Source organism: Gracilinanus agilis, chromosome 2, assembly GCF_016433145.1.
Source record: "Gracilinanus agilis isolate LMUSP501 chromosome 2, AgileGrace, whole genome shotgun sequence".
NCBI classification, from domain to species: Eukaryota; Metazoa; Chordata; class Mammalia; order Didelphimorphia; family Didelphidae; genus Gracilinanus; species Gracilinanus agilis.
The window spans coordinates 400,397,673-400,416,087 of NC_058131.1; the positions used below are offsets into that span (position 1 = coordinate 400,397,673).

The 18,415-nt window shown below is 38.6% G+C and overlaps 1 protein-coding gene across 2 annotated transcripts in view; it reads left to right on the forward strand.

Annotated features, from left to right (window-relative positions):
* The window catches only part of FGF1 (fibroblast growth factor 1), a 46,966-nt gene that overhangs the window by 11,263 nt on the left and 17,288 nt on the right, over positions 1 to 18,415 (forward strand). The gene's annotated exons all lie outside the window — the stretch shown is intronic.

The window sequence follows — 18,415 nt, forward strand, 5'->3', positions numbered from 1 at the left end:
TGTCATTTAGGCCAAGAATAGTTTGCCATAGAAACGCTAGTATTTGCTGCTACTGTCATGTTCTCTTTTTCACTGGTTTCTTTTCTTTTTTCTAATTTCACTTTTAAATACTGTTAAGATGATTTGGATCTTAGTTCAGGCTCATGCCTTGCTTTCTGAAGACTTTTTTCCTTCTGTCATTCTTTACTATTACGCTTATGTGGGACCTTTCTCCTTAGGAAAGGGGACATGAAGAGGTGATTTCATTGGCAAAGAGAGCTCCTGATTAGGAAACTTCCTTCACCAATTCAGGGCATCATCTTCTCTATAATGTATAATTTTAGAGAGTTGCCTAGAGCACTGAGGAATTAAGTGATTTATCCAAGGTCACATAGTGTTAGAAGTAGAAACCAAACCCAGGTCTTCCTGACTCCAAGGACAACCTTCTGTCAACTCTGTATTGCCTCTCATATGTTTCTCCACTACATTTAGTAAATGAGCTTTTATTACAAATTGTTGTTCGTGGCTTATATGGAAATGTTTTCATGACTGCACATGTATATAGCCTTTATCAAATTGCTTCCCTGATTCTCAATGATGGGGGAGGGAAAGGAGAGCAGGAGAGAGAATATGGAACTCAAAATTGTAAAAAACAAAGGTTAAAAAATATAATTAAAAAATATAAACTTTAAAAAAAACCAGAACAAAACAAAAACATAAAAACAAATTGCTGTTGTTCTTAGTTCTCTCTACTTGGCAAGGATACCAAGTGATTGTCGGTTGAGGTTATTTCTAGACTTGTTTGGCCTACTTGTTGTGATGACTGCTATTGTGCTGATTAAATTTCTGTAGGAAATGGTGATAGGAGTTAATGTAATATGAATATGATGCTGACCTTGAAGTCAGGAAGATGTAGGTTTAAGTACTGTCTCTGACCTATAAGGACTGCATGATCCTAAGCAATTCATTTAACTTCTAGGGCTCAAGCAACCAAGAATATATGTTGAAGGTCTGTTCATCTGAAATGAATATTTCCTCATTAGGGAGTTTCCCATACCAAATAAAACAGAGATCTGACCCCTCCCCCAAAGAAGTAACGGAATCACTGCCTTAAAAATTAATTTCCCATTCAATACTTTGTCTGAATAGGTCATGTTGGAGATATTATCATTGCTTTTCTTATCTTCTCCTTTATTCTACCCTCTATTTTCTCCTTTTCAAGTAGTTAGTGATCTAACAGTTTCTGTTGAAATGATGCCCATATCAGCCAGTTTCATTTTGTTTGTGATGTTGTTCAGTGCTTTCATATCCAGTGATTTCCTGTTCTGTTTTTGATATATTAAGCTTCTGAGTAATCTATATGTCTTAGTTTCTTTTGTTTTTAGTTTGGGATTGTTTTTCAGACATTTTTTCATCATCTTCTTCTGTGCCCTTTTGCATCAAAGTCACTGAATAGCTATCTAATTATCTATTATCTATCATCTCTCTAATCACTCATTTCTATCATCTAGTCACCTAATTTAATCAAATATTTATCATCCATTTAATTTATCTTTTTCCCCTCTTGTCTATCTAATCATCTACCTGTAAAAACTATTAAACTATCATCTATCTAATCATCTGTCATCTATCATCAATTTAATTTCTTATCTATCATTTATCCAATCATCTCTCTATTCTCTATCAACTCAATCTATTTAACTATGTATATTTTGATTTGGTTTAGAGGAGTTTGTCATATTCTTCATAGAATTTCTTGTCTCTTCATCTTCTGCAACAGATGTTAGCATACAAAGGACAATTATATTCCTTGTGGGTTTGTTGCTTGTGGACACACCTAATATCAAGCAAAATGGTCAAAGTAAAAAATCCTTAGAAATCATGTGAAGCACAGGGTTGAGTCTTTGTAGCTGTGGAACAGAAATATTTATTGGTTATGAAGAACCTGATGTGGGCAGAACACTGTGATAGTCTAATGGAAAGTGTAGGTCAATTACAAAGATGACTGTTAGGACTACAGATGAGAATGATTCCTGGTAATTGGGCATTTTTTGTTCTTGGGGTAGTCAAATTTTCCATGAAGACGTGGTAAATGGATTACCTTTTCCTCATCCATGTCTCTTTCCTAAGAAGGAAAAATAAATGCCTGATTGTATCTTAAGAGTATGCTCAAGCCAGGGAAATCAAAAGTATCTACAATGGCTTTCAGAAGACCAGAGAACAAGCATAGAATAGTCTAAATTCATATTGCACAGCCCTAGATGAGATGAGATATTGCTGAAAGCTTCCTCCAGTGAAAGAAATTCATGTGCTTAGTATTTTCTCACTCCTTTTTCAGGGTCTGTACAGGGTATCTCATCATTAGGATCTATGCCATTTGACCTGTCAACTCAAACTGCTTCTCAGCTACCCAATGCTTGTGGTTGCCACATTCTATTGAATGAATGAATGAATGAATGAATGAATGAATGAATGAATGAATGAATTGAACAAAAAAAGACTCATTAAGTTCTTACCATGTGCCAGACACTATGCTAAACCCTGGGATACAAACAGCAAGAAAAAAAACCTGCCCTCGAGTAGCTTATATTCTTTTTTTTTTTTTTTTAACCCTTACCTTACATCTTAGAATCAATACTGGGTATTGGTTCTAAGGCAGAAGAGTGGTAAGGGCTAGCCAATGGGGTTTAAGTGACTTGCCCAGGGTCACACAGTTGAGAAGCGTCTGAGGCCAGATTTGAACCAATTTTGAACTTAGGACCTTCCATCTCTAGGCCTGGTTCTCAATCCACTGAGCCACCTAGTTGCTGCCTAGCTTATATTCTTTTTTTAAAACATCCATTTTGCTTTTTTGGTATATTTTACAAGAATTTAATATCTTTCTCCCATTTCCCCTCTCCTCAATTAGACATTTAAAAAAAAAGAAAAGAAAACCTTAAAAACAAAAATACATAGTCTAACAAAACAAATCCCTACCTTGTTGATTTCTAAAAACACATGCCCATTCTGAATTTTAAGTCTGTCACATCTCTGGCACATGGTTGATAGCATGCTCTACTGTCCATCCTCTGAAATCATGGTTTATCATTCCATTTATCAGAGTTCTAAATTTTTTCAAACTGTTTTTTCTTTATAATGTACAAATTGTTCTCCTAGTTCTGCTCACTTAACCTGCATCAGTTTGTAGAGATTTTTTCAGTTTCCTCTCAAGTGGTGTTAAGATTAAAATTCTCTGGAGACTGTATCTTAATTCATGTGGATTTATTAAATAATTTTAAAAACCAGTCAAAGAAAGAAAAGGCACTAGCCACATGTGGCTGGCTCTTCTCTTCACAAGCCTTCTTCCCTAGCCAGAACTAGCCCGCACACACTGGCCACCTTCCCCCAAACAGCTGCATGCCCAGTGCTTCTAGCCACCTTCCCCCAAACAGCTGCATGCCCAGTGCTTACCTAGCCATCTCCTCTCACCTTGTTTCTGAGGCCAAAGAGACCTATTTCCTTTCCCCAGTCCAATTTTATGCTCCTTGTAACATCACTTTTCTGAGTCCCTCTAACTTGGTGGACTCTGACCTCTGTCTGGATCAGAAGCAGGTCTTCAGGATACCCGGAATCCTGTGGGACAAGAGGCAAGGATCTTCCCCCACTGTGCAAGTCCCTTTTGTTTTAAGTAGTTTGTTGATAGATAAAGCACCAGCCTTTGTTCTTAATTCAATCAAAGGGTGGAGTTGAATTATAACCTCCATCAGAGAATGGGCTCTTTTCACATTTAATAAGAAACTTTTCCTTTAAAATCCAAGGTTGATCTTAGGAATACCAAGAGAAAGAAAAGGGGTGTAGGCTAGTGTCAGATTTTCACAATAGTTCATTTTGTTATTTCTAATGGCCCAAGAATATTATATTTCATTTGTATACAGAATGTTTAGTCATTTCCCAATAGGTGGGCACTCCCTTAATTAATTTTTTTTCCTACTACAAAAAAATTGCTAGAAATATTTTTGTACATATATCTTAAAAAAAAAAAAACCTTCTGTATTAGAAATACAGAATTAGAAATTAGAAATACCAAGGAAGCCAAGAGAAATAGATGATAATTTGTAGCTTTGTAAGTATATGAGGCAGGATTTGAACTCAAAGTCTTCCTGACTTTAGGCCTAGAACTCTATTCCATCATATTCCCTACAACTTTCTATGGCTTCTGAAACATCTAAAGTGATATCCAGCTAACCTAACTTACTTATTCTTTTGTTTACAAATTAGACACTAGTCAAGACTACTTTCCAGTGGCAGCTGGGTAGCTCAGTGGATTGAGAGTCAGGCCTAGAGACCGGAGGTCCTAGGTTCAAATCTGGCCTCAGACACTTCCCAGCTGTGTGACCCTGGGCAAGTCACTTAACCCCCATTGCCCACCCTTACCACTCTTCCACCTGGGAGCCAATACACAGAACTAAGGGTTAAAAAAAAAAAAAAAGACTACTTTCCAACAGAAGAAGATATCATACTATTAATTAAACAACTGAAAAGTTAATTCCTTAGTCAAATATTTGAAAACCTACTATTACTAGGACTATGTGTAATGGGAAGCTTAGGTACTAACCTCTCAAATTGGGAAGATATAATCACTTTATCCTCTGGGGGTAGATATTCCTCTGCATCATTGCATCTTCCCCCCCCCCCCCATCAACTATTTGTTCTGGGCACAGGAATGAGATTATTCAGTGAGCAAGACGAGCCTTGGAGGAGGAACCCTCTAGAGATGGGACCCTGAGAATACAAGGAGTGGTGGCCTTGAGATGAATGAGGAAGGAGGGATGGTTGTGCCTAGGGGACCAGATGATTGCCACTAGGAAGAAACCCCAGATACTGGAACATTTGGATAAAAATCTTAGTTTTCCCATTTTGATTATGACTCTGAGGAAAGGGAAAGAGGTTCTCTGTGTTCAATTCTTTTCCCCTGAACTTTGCTGACTGGTAAGGGAAAATAATGATTTATTTCTCAAGAGGAATCTCACAGGCCAATAATTATAACAAAACACTCCCAAAATTAACTTGAAATCCACAGATATAGAAGAAAGGGCTTCTTTTTCTTCTCTTGTTTCAACAAGTCTCACAATCATGAATTTAGAGTTAGAAGTTACCCTAGAGTCTATTATAGTCCAACCTTCTCATTTTAGATACAAGAAAACTGAGTCTTGGCTGCCATTTTAACCAGGGTCCTTTGACTCAAAAAGCATTGTTCTTTTCTGTGTCTTACACTGTGTCTAAGTTTCATGGAGAATAATTCTTCTGACCATAACTGCCATATCTCCTTATGGTTTAAATTAGGAGTTTTGACAAAATAAGAGAGCAGCTTTTTATGATTTAAGTTTTAATGAGAATATAGTTGAGTTGTAAATTAATATTATCCCTTTAAGCCAGAGAAAAGAAAACTTCTAGCAGCTTTTAATAATTAATTTTGTTTAATTAAAATAGAGATAGTAAAAGAATATACTAAAATGAATATAGTAATAGAGAGAAATATAGGAAAGAAGAAGAGAAAGAAAATTCCCTAATGTCTAGAATAGTTATCCTATAACTACCTATAACTGTCGATAATTACTACCTAAAACTGCCTATAACTACCTACCTATGACAGCCTATAACTACTGCTAATAACAACCACCCTACAAAGTTCCAACACAATCAGTATTTAATCTAACCAACCCCAATTAGGTCTGTCAATGAAGACCAGCCACCTTCCACAAAGTTCAAGAAAGAAAAAAAACCTAACAGCCCAAACCAAAAGCCCTAAACCTCCAAGCCAAAAAGCCCTCTAAAGGCTAAAGCCAAAAACCCTATCAGTAAGCTCAGGCCCACCTTTATATTCCAGCAACCAAATGCCAACCACCAACCCAACACTCTCCTAGCAGCCAACTTCTCCGCAATTGCCAACCCTAACTGTCAGCTACTGACCCCCCCCCCCCACCTCCACTAACTGATGCTGGCCCCTTTTATAACCTTTTCTTACCTTACTTCCTGTCTCTATGGTTCTTCCTTCCTGTCTCTATGTTTTCTTCTTCCTGCCTCTATGGTTTCTACTTCCTGTCACTGTGAGCTGGTTAATCTCTACACATCTCTATGGTAAGAGGACCACCAGGTTCCCCGTTAAATTAAAAAAAGGATAAAGAATTCCTTTTGATCAGTTCCTAAAAAGTTAGGGAATCCTATTTTAAATGGACTAGATATCTCTCTTGCTCTGGGTGGCTGGACCATGTAAAATGTAGGAATGTGTTATAGTGGAGAGAATGCTGGATTTGGAATCAGACAACTAAGATTTAAATCTTGGCTCAACTGTGTGACCATGGGTAAATTACTTCTCATCTATGGGCCTCAGTTTCCTTATCTCTGTAAGATGAAGAAGTTGGATCTACCAACCTTTTGAGATTCCTTCTTGCTTTGAATTTATTATTCTACTAAGTAGTTTCAAACACAGCAGGGAATATCCTTTCTGCATTTATGAGTTCATGTTTTCTCTACAAGTCTTTTGTCAGATTCTTATGTTGAACCCTTTTATGAAATGCAGAATCCTTCTTTTTAGACTTAGAATTTCATCCATATTAGAAACTCCTTCTATCCATGCAGATAGACAATGTATCTGTAATCTATAATTTTAGAATTGCCTGAGGCATTGAGAGATTAAATGACTTGTCCTGGATCACAGAACTAGTAGGTTCGGAGACAAGACTTGATTCCTGGTTTCCTGATTCCAAGACCAGTTCTTTGTCTATTACTCCACCCTGCCTCTGTTTTGAGTTTATTTAAGTATTCCATGGTTTAAAAACTCTTAAACATGTGATAGAGAAGCTCCTTTGACCCCCATATCAGTTGAGTATTAAAAAGAAATGGGGGCAGCAAGGTAGCACAGTAGATAGAGCTCCAGGTCTGGAGTCAAGAAGACCTGGGTTTAAATATGACTTCAGATACTTCCCAGAACTCTAAGCAAGACACTTAACCCCATTTGCCTAGCCCTTGCCCTTCTGTTTTAGAGTTGTTACTAAGACAGAAAGTAAGTGTTTAAGAAAAAAAAAGAGGGAAGCGAACCAATTTTTCAGATGACTAGCCAAGATGAGGACAATGCCTAGTGACTGAAGAGAGTGAACAAGGAGATTCCAGGCAAAGACCGAAAGCCGGAAAGTTTCTAACGCCAACCACATGCTCCGCCAAAGGAGGTATTATGCTAGTTAATTGATTGTATGGAGGAAGGAGGCCTTTTTTTGCCAAACACTTTTCAGTTATACATCTACTGGAATACACCAAACTTTTCCAAGCAATCTTGTCCAGCTCTTAAAGGAGGGGACAGGCAGCTTTTACATAGTCTAAGAAGAGTCTTTTTCATATATAAATGTATAAAAATAAAACCACTGGAATTTTTTTCCCCAAACTTTCTACCCCTTCCCCTCCTTTTTCTCTTCCTTCATGAAGCCAATTTGTGGCCACATTTTAATTATAAATGCCATCGACACAAAACAACCTCACAGTGGACTCAATGAAGATGACTTCACTCCGGGTAAACATGGCAAAGGACGGGAAGTCTCCGACTCAGAATAAACTGGGCACGTAATTTTGTTCTGCCCCTGTTCAGGGAGTAAAGGTGGAAAAGCAAACTCCAAGGCAGCAGAGACTCTGGGGAAGCAGGAGCTCTCTCACCACATTTTTTTTTTTTTTTTACTGCTCCTTGCACTAGTTGTAACCTTATTAAAAAATATTCCTGGGACCAAATAGGAGGATATTAGGATGGCTTGGTGCTCTGAAACAGGATGTCATACTTCAAGAGGTTCCTTAGCTCAGTTCTGTAGGACCTGGGCCAGTTCAGGAAGCTCAACTATTTAGTGTCTTTCCCCCTTAGAAACCAAAATCTTACGGCAAATGGTAAAATTCAACTGAGTCTCTATGGCCATTGAGTTATAGGCTCCTACAAGGGAATGGAAAGAAAAGCAAGAGAACAGAACAAGAATTTATTAAGCTCCTACTAAGTGTGGGGCATTTGTGAAGAAGTGCTTTTACAAATATTATTTTACTTGATCCACTCAACAACCCTGCATCATAGATGCTATTTCCCCCCCCCCCTATTTTATAGTTGAGGAAACTGAGGCAAACAAGTTGTGATATACTCAGTGTCACAGAGCTAGTAAGAGTCTCATGTAGAATTTGGATGCAAGTCTACCTAACTTGAAGTTCAGTGCTCTATCCATTATGCCACCTTCATTTTCACTCATGTCTTCCTGACCCTATTTGGGATTTTCTTGACAAAAACACTAGAGTGGTTTGCCATTTCCTGTTCTATCTGATTTTATAGATCATTAAACTGAGGCAAGCAGAGTTAAGTGACTTGCCCAGTGTCATACAGATAATAAGTATCTGAGGTCAGATTTGAACTCAGAAAGACGAATCTTCCTGACTCCAGGCTTGGTGCTCTATCTATTGTGTCATCTACTTGCCCCATTATGCCATCTACCTGTCTCTAATTAGATCAGATGCCCTTGGGATCATAGGCTTATAAATATTGTGTCGAGAGGGTAATTTGAAGTCATCTAACCTAAGTATCTCATTTTACAGTTGAGGAAACTGAGATCCTTAGAGAATAAATGATTTGTCCAAGGTCTTGTGTACACACACACACACACACACACACACACACACACACACACACTTAATGTCTGTTTTTTCTAAGTATTTTAAAATATTGAGCTCATTCCTAAACCTACACTATGATTCCATATGGGGATAAGGTCAAAATTGCCTTCCTTCTATACTTATTTCCATTCCAATCTAAAGATATGATCTATAGAGTCTGGGCAATAGCTCATTTCGAATCTCTCTATGATTTAGAATGAAAAAAGAGCCAATTCATAGCTACTCTAAACACAAGTTTTCTCCCATGTCTGACTTTTAAGCGCTTTACAATCTGGCTCCAGTCTACCTTTCATTCTACCTTTCCAGGCTGACTACTCATCACAAACTATACATTCTAATCAACTAGCTTACTTGATATCCCCTTATGAGAACTCTGTCTCCTACCCATATATTTGTAGCATGTCCCTCTGTGTAAAAGGGATACAACCCATTGCTCTCAACCCCAATTGATTTAACTATCAATGCTTTGTTATCAGGAAAGAACATCTATTTGATTGAGTTGTAGAATCTATCCATCCATCCAATTAGACACTAATTGAGTGGAAGCAGATGAAGCCATATAGGAAATGTCTTGTGGTTGGGTGAAGAAAATCAGTCATGCCCTATGGGGCATAGTTAAAGCCCAAAGCTCTTTGGAAAACTAGCATTCCAATACTAAACCAGCCTCATGGTGGAACAGTTCTAGACAAACCCCCAAGAGCAGATTATTTGGGTGGAGAGAAGGAAGCCTGTCTCTTTTCCCTTTCCCCAACAGAAGATGATCTTGTGAACTTCAAGAGGTCAGAAGATCTGGATTTCCCATTGTCCTTCTATAGCAGTGCCCCCAGAATAGCAATGACTGTTGTAGAATCTGTATCAGGAGCCAGGGACAAACAAGAAACACAAAGATTGTCAACTTTCAGGGCCATATAGAGACACCAATACTCAAAGTCCATCAAAGAGCTACTCACACTTTAGGGCCATGTTGGTAAACCTATGACTTGCATGCCAGAAGGGGCTACACCTTTCCCCCTCTCCATGTGCATCCAAGAATATTTCTCACATCGCCTGCCCCTCTGTCCAGCAGCCCAGTGGGAATGCTTCCTCCTTCCCCTGTCTGGGGTACAGCAGGGGGCTCACATGTGGCATGAGGGTGGCAATTTGGGCACTCAATCTCTAAAAGATTTGCCATCACTGCCTAAAGGAAACTATAAGAAATTTACAAAAGAAGAAAATTACTTCCATTCATCTAAGATCACCTATGCAATACCCCTTTGCCACATGTGCTCTCCAAGCTTAAGCCCACTTTTCTTTTTTAAATGCTTAACTTCTGTCTTAGTATTGGTTCCAAGGCAGAAGAGTGATAAGGGATAGGAAATAGGGGTTAAGTAACTTGCCCAGGGTCTCATAGCTAGGAAGTATCTGAGGCTAGATTTGAACCTAGAAACTCCCATTTCCAGGTCTGGCTCTCTCTCTACTGAGCCACCTAGCTGCCCCTTGAGATCAATTTTCCCTGAATTCTATATGTATTTGTGGGAGAATGTGCCTCTGGTTTGGAGAGGAAATTTTGTATCATTTAAAAAAATTAATTAAGTTTGGTTGACCAGTTGTTAATGGGGAGTATACTGGGTGGAGGTGCCTGAGCAACCATACTAGAAACTACTTTTGTGACTTCTCTCCAATTCCCTCACTCCACCAGAAATGACCTAGTATTTATTTTGTGTATATGTGTATGTGTGTATTTGTTCATTTGAATACTGTTATCAAAAAATAATGTATATGTGTGTGTTTGTTCATTTGAATACATATCTTTCTTTCTAACAGAATGTAAGTTTCTTGAGGACAGGAACTTTATTTTTATCTTTGTATCTCCAGGACCCAGCAGAGAGACTGGCACTTGTAGGTGCTTAATAAATGATTGTAAAATTAAACAGAATTGAATCAAGTTGAATTCAGGTGGAACCACCTGTCTACTAGGTAGTGACAACCATCATCTACCATCTTCCACTTAATTTTATAAGGTTGCCAAAAAGTTGTATGAAGAAATGCAATTCATCTCCTTGGCAACTTCGGGGAAGTCTGTTATCAGATCTCTAGTAGACTAGGAGACCAATGACTCCCACTTGAGAGAGGGACAAAGTGAGTATTCTGGGACTCAAATGAGTTGTCTTACTTTGCAACAATCACTGATTTCCATGACCAGAGTATTTTAAAGCTTATGCAAATGGACCTTGAACCTCTGGTAACATTTGATGCTTCTCCTGACCTACCTTGTCTATAAGACTTAAAAGAACTATGTTCCATTGGCCTAGAGAAAAAGTGGCTCATCTTCTCTACTCCCCAAATCTTGACCCACTCCCAGCCTTTCAATTTTTCCAATTAGAAGTTCTGAGAGGGGTGGGATGAATCTATTTTCTCCTTTCTGATACCCCTAGAACACTTACTCAGGATAAGGTTTGCTATAAAGACTGATTTAAAAACTAGAAGAAGACCTGCAGGCAGGAAGTCGTGGGTTCAGATCTGGCCTCAGACACTTCTAGCTGTGTGACCCTGGGCAAGTCACTTAACTTCCACTTCTTAGCCCTTACTATTCTTCTGCCTTGGAACCAATGTACAGTATTGATTCTAAGACAGAAGGTAAGGTTTTAAAAAAAAAATAGACCTAGAAGAGGTCACAGAAGTAGCAGCTCAGGATGGAACCTCAATTACCTTTCTCCTTGGTCCTGTTTTTGATTCACTTGTTGTTTAGTTGTTTGAGCTGTGTCTGCCTCTTGTGACCCCATTAAGGGCTTTCTTCGCAAAAATACTAGAATGATTTGCCATTTCCTTCTCCAGCTCAGCTCATTTTATAGATGAGGAAACTGAGGCCATTAGGGTGCCAAGGTCATACAGCCAGTATGTAATATTAAAATCAAATATCCAAATACTCCAAGTATCATTTTTATAAGATTTAATAATAATAATAACTTTAAGTAAAAGGAAGTAAAGTGAGAAAGAGAAAGAGCATTTTTCCAGCCATGTTAGCAGAAAAAAAAAGACCCCAAAGGTATGGTTACAGAAACTTTTAACAACCCAATGTAAAAAACGTATGTGAGGACGCAGAGGAAAGGAATTCTGGGGAATGTAGTCCTGGGGTGCAAAATTCCAATTACATAATAAGTGACTGAAGCTGAATTTGAAGTCAGGAAGAGGAATCTTTCTGACTCCAGGTCTGGCACTGTATCCACTGGGCCATCTAGCTGCCCTTACAATAAATAGTCTTAATTCTACTAATGATGGTAGCTGGGTCTGTCTTAAAGGATGGAGTATTTTGTTACCATAACAGAATATCTTCAGGATTAAAAGGGATATATACTCTCTTCTGATTATTTCCTGTAAAAACAGTTCTTAAAGATGCCATGGTCTTTGCTCTATGTGGATTAGAGGGAAGTAGTGCAGAATTTTGTACCAGCACCAATGATAGATATGGAAAATTAGGGCATTCTCGATTCAACTCAACAGATCCAATATGCCCAGGCTCTCTTTTTCAAGTCTTATTTTTAGATGAGCAAGTTATAGTAATCAAAGGGTCTTATTTTTATCAGGTCAAATTCTTTTCCCATTGTTATCTGTTTAGACTGTAAGAATATAAAAATTTAGGTTTTCATGCTAATAATAAGTAATATCGTGGTTGCCGACTTAAAAATATTATAGCTTAAGTCAAAATTACTTTTAGTAGCTTTTTATTTACAAAGAGGTGGAAAGAGTTAAAGTGGAGAAATGTAAGAAGGTAGAAAATTGTCTAGCCTATCGCCCTAAGTACTGCTCCAGTGTTTGGCTCAGCTCCAGCAGGGCTCAGTCACCTTCAGCCAGAGGACCTGGTGGAGTCTTCAGTAAGAGTTCCACCAATTCAGCCTCCTCCAGGAAAGGAAGGTCTCTCCAGAACCAATCTCTCCAGAAGCCAGGAAAGGAAGGCCAGCTACTCACCCAGCAAATCAACATAGGATTCAGGGAAAGAGTCTCCTCCTTCAGTCCAGCTCACTGACACAGAGTCTCCCAAGATGAGAAGGAGAAGTCCAAAAGGTGAAGTCCCAAAGGAGAAGATCCCTGACAGGAAGTTCAGGACTTTTTATAGTCCTTTTTCCATGTCACTTCCTGTCCCTTCCTCCATTTTACGGGAACCAATTGCCATTTTTCAGTTTGCTTAGCACTGCCCAGGGGCAGGGCCAGGGCCTCTAGAGTTGTCACTCACTCTAGCAAGTGACTTGCAAACTCTCTTACTTAGTCTAAGTAGGAGTGCTTAAGTTTTTGACTGATTAATTTAAAAGTTGCTGATTGATAGACAAAGAAAGTTTCATTCACTCTTCACAAGTCCCAAGTTCTACAGTCCCAACTCTAGGCATTCCCAACAGAACAGGGAGCTTTCCTTTGTCCCAAGCCTTTAACAACTTTCCCATCAGGGAATCAGCGGGAGGTTCCTTATTCTGCCTTGCCTCTGTGCTGCTTCCATTATGTGCAATACCACTATCACCCTCTTTACTGGCCTGCCAGGCAAGAATCACTAGGATCAGAGATTTTGAGCAAAAGAAGGCTTTTTTTTTTCTTTTAAAAATCCTTACTTAAAAATCAATACTGTGTATTGGTTCCAAGGCAGAAGAATGGTAAGAGTAGGCAATGGGAGTCAAGTGACTTGCCCAGGGCCACACAGCTAGGAAGTATCTGAGGCCAGATTTGAACCTAGGACCTCCCATCTCTGGGCCTGGCTCTCAATCCACTGAGCCACCCAACTGCCTGCTAAAAGAAGGTTTCTTAAAGTCACTGAGCCCAATTCTTCCTCATTTTACAGACAAGGTACCTGGGGCCACTGAAGAGCCCTAGACCACACAGGGAGTAAGTGATAAACCTGAGATTCAAAACCCTGTTGTCTGACTGCAAAGTCAGTACTTCAGTATATTACGGTGCCTTCCAAATTGAGTCTTTAAGTCAAGGAATTAGGGAAAAGTTCCCTCCCTTCCTAGGCCTTTTGGCTTCCTTCCACATCACACCCCGCTTTCATTCCTGACCACTCTTCCTTACCAGGGGCTGCAGAAGGATGTAAGTTTGGAAACCTGGACTCGAGTCATGCTAAAAGGAAGGAAACATGGTTAGCTAACATGAACGGTGCAGACTGGGTGTCACTCACTGCTGCCAGCCAGACCTGCTGAAGGATATATGTTTGGAAACTTTTGCCAGAAAGGAACCCAGTGAAAATGAGCTATTAAACTTGGATATCCTGAAGAAACAATATTTACAGAGGGAACTCCTTAAGCGAGCATTCGCCAGTGGAATAACCCTGGTTGAGGAGCTCATGTCTGGGCATTGAATCATGTGCTTAGCCGGCCCCAAACCTCTCTTTTCCCATTCCCTGAGATGTTCACATTATCCTGAAAGGGTACTAGAAATGACTTAGTCAACTTCTGTCCAGCCTGGGACGACGGGGAAATAAGTCACCATCCCCAGGAGAGCAAGGACAGCTCCTTCTCTAAAGGAGACCTGTAGAGGAAGTTGTTTGTCATAAGATAATAAACTCTAGACTCTTTGTGAAATCTTTCCAAAAGGGTCTGTTCCCCTCTTAAATTCCTGCTGGTTTTAAAATGCACCCCACAAAGCCTAACCCTGTTATGTACTAGACTAGAAACTCCTTGAGAACAAAGACTAGCTTTTCCTTTTCTTTGATTCTCCATGGCTTAGTAAGGTGCCTTAATAAATACTTACTGATTTGAGGGACAGCTGGGTAGCTCAGTGGATTGAGAGCCAGGCCTAGAGACGGGAGGTCCTAGGTTCAAATCTGGCCTCAGACACTTCCCAGCTGTGTGACCCTGGGCAAGTCACTTGACCCCCATTGCCTACCTTTACCACTCTTCTGCCTTGGAATCAATGCACAGAATTGACTCCAAGACGGAAAGTAAGGGTTAAAAAAAAATACTGATTTGATTATCATGTAGTTTGCAGGTAACTTTTAACTTTCTATGTGTTTATGGTATTTTCCACAGAGATGGAACAATCCAGGTAGCTATTTATGTAATGATAATTACTTATTTCAATCTAGTACTTTAAAGCTTGTAAAATATTTTACATATATTATCTTATTTGATCCTGACAACAACTCCATAATTGTATAGATATTGCTATTATTTCTTTCTACTTTTGTTGTTATTCATTCATGTTTAACCCTTTGTGACTCCATGGACCATAGCTATCCAGGAGGCTTTCTTGGCAAGACCAGTGGAGTAGTTTGCCATTTCTTCTCTGAGGGATCCTTTTGTCAGGCACAGATTAAGTGACTTGTCTAAGGTTATACAACTAGGAAGTCTGAAGCCAGATTTTATTTTATTTTTTTATTTTTTAAAAAATATTTTTTAAACTTTGTTTTATTTTGGACAAAGTTGTCAGAGTGTTTGCTTTTCTAGATCTATTGATATGATTTTGCGTAACTTCAAATAAGTTTTTACATATTTTTGGAGCTTCATTTTTTCTTTCTGTGTCACTATAATATTCTGTCACATAAATACATAGTGATTTTTTTATCCAGTCTCTGTTAGACAAAGAATATTTCCCATTTTTGATATTAAAAAAGCAATCATAATTATTTTTAGATTATTTTTTACTATTTTTCTCTTTTGGGCAAAGTTCTAGCAATGGAATTATTAGGTCAAAGGTTATGATCTATTTTACAACTCATTACACATTTTCATATTTCATCTCCCTAAAGTCAACACCAGTCAGTCTACACTACTATTAAGTATTGAAGAGAGACAGTGTTGGGCAGTAGAGTCTTGGGCTTGGAATTGGGAAAACCTTGGTTCAGATCTTGCCTGGCCATGCCATGTAGTTCATCTGAACCATAATTTCCTAATCTGCAAAATGGAAGCAATAATACGTGAGGAACCTTCCACATAAAACCAAACCATGGCTCAACTGAAGTAATGTATATAAATATTTTGTGGTTATTCAGTCATGTCCCACTCCTTGTGACCCCATATTTGGTGGTTTCTTAGCAAAGATGCTGGAATATTTGCCATTTCCTTCTCCAGCTCATTTTACAGATAAGGAAACTGAGGCAAATAGAAAATTAAGTGACTTGACCAGCATCACCCAGCTAGTAAGTGTGTCTGAGGCTGGATTTGAACTCAGGAAAATGAGTCTTACTGACTTCCATCCTGGCATTTTACCCACTACACAACCTAGGTGCCTCAACTTATACAAAATGCTATATAAATGTAAATTATTATCATTGCTGTTCCTTCAGAGTCTGCCTACATTAAATATTATCAGTTTCCTTACTTTTTTTGCCTACTTAGGGGGAAGGAGATTGTAGCTTTCCCTTTTTACATATTAGGAAACTGAGTCTCACAGGGACCAAGTATTTAAGCTATGACTATATAGCTACTAAGTTCCAAAACTGTTACTGGAACCCAGATCTTCTGATCCTTTGCTCTGGTCACTGTGCCAGGCTTCCTTGGCTCTGCTCTGGGCTATGGCCATAGATTATACCTTTTGCCCCACTAGCCATGCAACCAATGCTTGCTCTCTGTCCCAAAGTGGTCAGGTATGTGTCTATTCATCCCCACTACGGAATGCAGAATTCTGCTCATTATCGATCACTAGTTTCATCTCCTTCGTGACATGTTAGCCTATCAATACCAAGTAGATTTTTTTGTTCTCCCTAACAATGTAGAACATATTGAGTTGATGAAGTGGTGGTGCAGTTAAAAGAATGTTGGATTTGGAGTCAAAGGTTCAAAACCCACATTTGCCATTTGTTACCTGTGTGATTTTGGGCAAGTCATTTAACCCTTTTGGGACTTTACTTTCCTCATCCGTAAAATGTGGGGATTATATTAGACAACCTCCAAGCTTCCTTCTGACTCCAAATCTATGATAATGTCCCAAGGAGAAAATAGATTAGTGAATGTTTACTCATTTCCTTTCAATTAACTTTTTAACTTCTAGTCACTAAATAAATAAAAAATAAATATAGAATAATATAGAATATATTAATATAATACATCAATCAATAAATATATAATTATGTATGTACACACACACACATATATGTATATATGTATATATACATATATATATAATTAAAAAATCCATGTTAAAGGCCTAAGTCCTAGTAGCTAAAATTTCTTGGGGAGAAAGCAGATTTCACACCCTTTTCCTTTTAAAATTTTTCCTTAGTGCTGATCAAAGTCAGAGTTGTGTTAGTAAATGTTTAACAATCTTCTTGGGGGGGGGTATCTTTTTAAAAAGTTTTAAATTTAATCTTAATTCATATTTTAAAGTTTGATCTCTCTTATTTATACTTTCTTCATCATTTTGTTAAGTCTAGAAAATCTACAAAACAATAAATCAAGCCCTGATTTGTAGTATTTGCCAGTTTCCAGAGTATATATTCTCACGTTGAAAATTTTAACAATTGGCTCCCAACATGAACGTGCTCTAGCACATCTCTGACAAAGATAAGGAAAACTTCAGATTATAGATCTGTCATTGTCACACAGTCCTTGCCACCTTGTCTTGTCACCTAGGCACTGAGATAGTGTCATACCCAAAGTAAGAGGTCTATTTAAAAAAAAAAAAAAAAAAAAGGTCAAGGTCCTATTCTCATCAAACATAGTGCAGGCAGCTTTTCTTAGTCCATGTTTTATTAAGGATAATCAGTAAAGCAGGAAGTGGCAGATACTAGGATTTGTTTATTTTTTTAAACCCCCATCTTCCTCCTTAGAATCAATGCTAAGTATTCATTCCAAGGCAGAAGAGTGGTAAGGGTGGGCCAATGGGGGTTAAGTGACTTGCCCAGGGTCACACAGCTAGGAAGTGTCTGAGACCAGATTTGAAACCAGGATCTTCCATCTCTGGGATTGGTTCTTAAGCCACTAAATTACCCAGCTACCCCCTAGGGTTTGTCTTGAATTCAGATCTTTACATGCAAAACTCCCAAGAACCTTCTTTCCATGGACTCCCTGAGTATATTCACTCAGTAAACATATATTGAGCTTCTATTGTGTGCCAAGATGCAGCACCCATGACATACAAAGCTACCCAACACCCAATAGCTCTCCTCTGGGCAAATCTATCAGTGCATCCCAAGGCATAATTTTTTTTTAAGCAGAGAACTCCCAAATAACTGCTTTGTGTTCCCACTCAGACATTTTAGTCCTGCCTGTTTCAGAGCCAGGGAGCTACAGACGCTATGGTTTAGCCAAACCACATGATGGGTAGTTTCCCTATGTTCCAGGTACAGAGACCCATACTGTTTGGCAGGGGCCCCCTTCCGTTTAGAGAAAAAATAAGTATTAGGTTTTTCAAAAATTGGTCGACTCCAAATCTCTCCTTCCATATCCAGATAAAACTAGCCATGAAAAGATAAAAAATACTTTCCACACAGAGCAGAACCTGTCAGAGCTGAATTCTTTGCTATGCTCTATATTCCATGTGTATTTGGGTCATGGAATAGGAAAAGGGTTAATTAAGTTTCTGCTATGTTGTTACTAGGACAGGGAGGATCTTAGAACACAGAACACAGAATGTCAGTTCTAGAAGGGACTTTTATAAAACATAGAGTGTCAGCAACTGGAAGGGACATTAGAACATAGAATGTCAGTTCTAGAAGGGACTTTAGTACATAGAATGTCAGTTCTAGAAGGGACCTTAGAACATAGAATTTCAGTTCTAGAAGGGACTTTAGTACATAGAATTTCAGTTCTAGAAGGGACTTTTATAAAACATAGACGGTCAGCACTGGAAGGGACTTTAGACCATA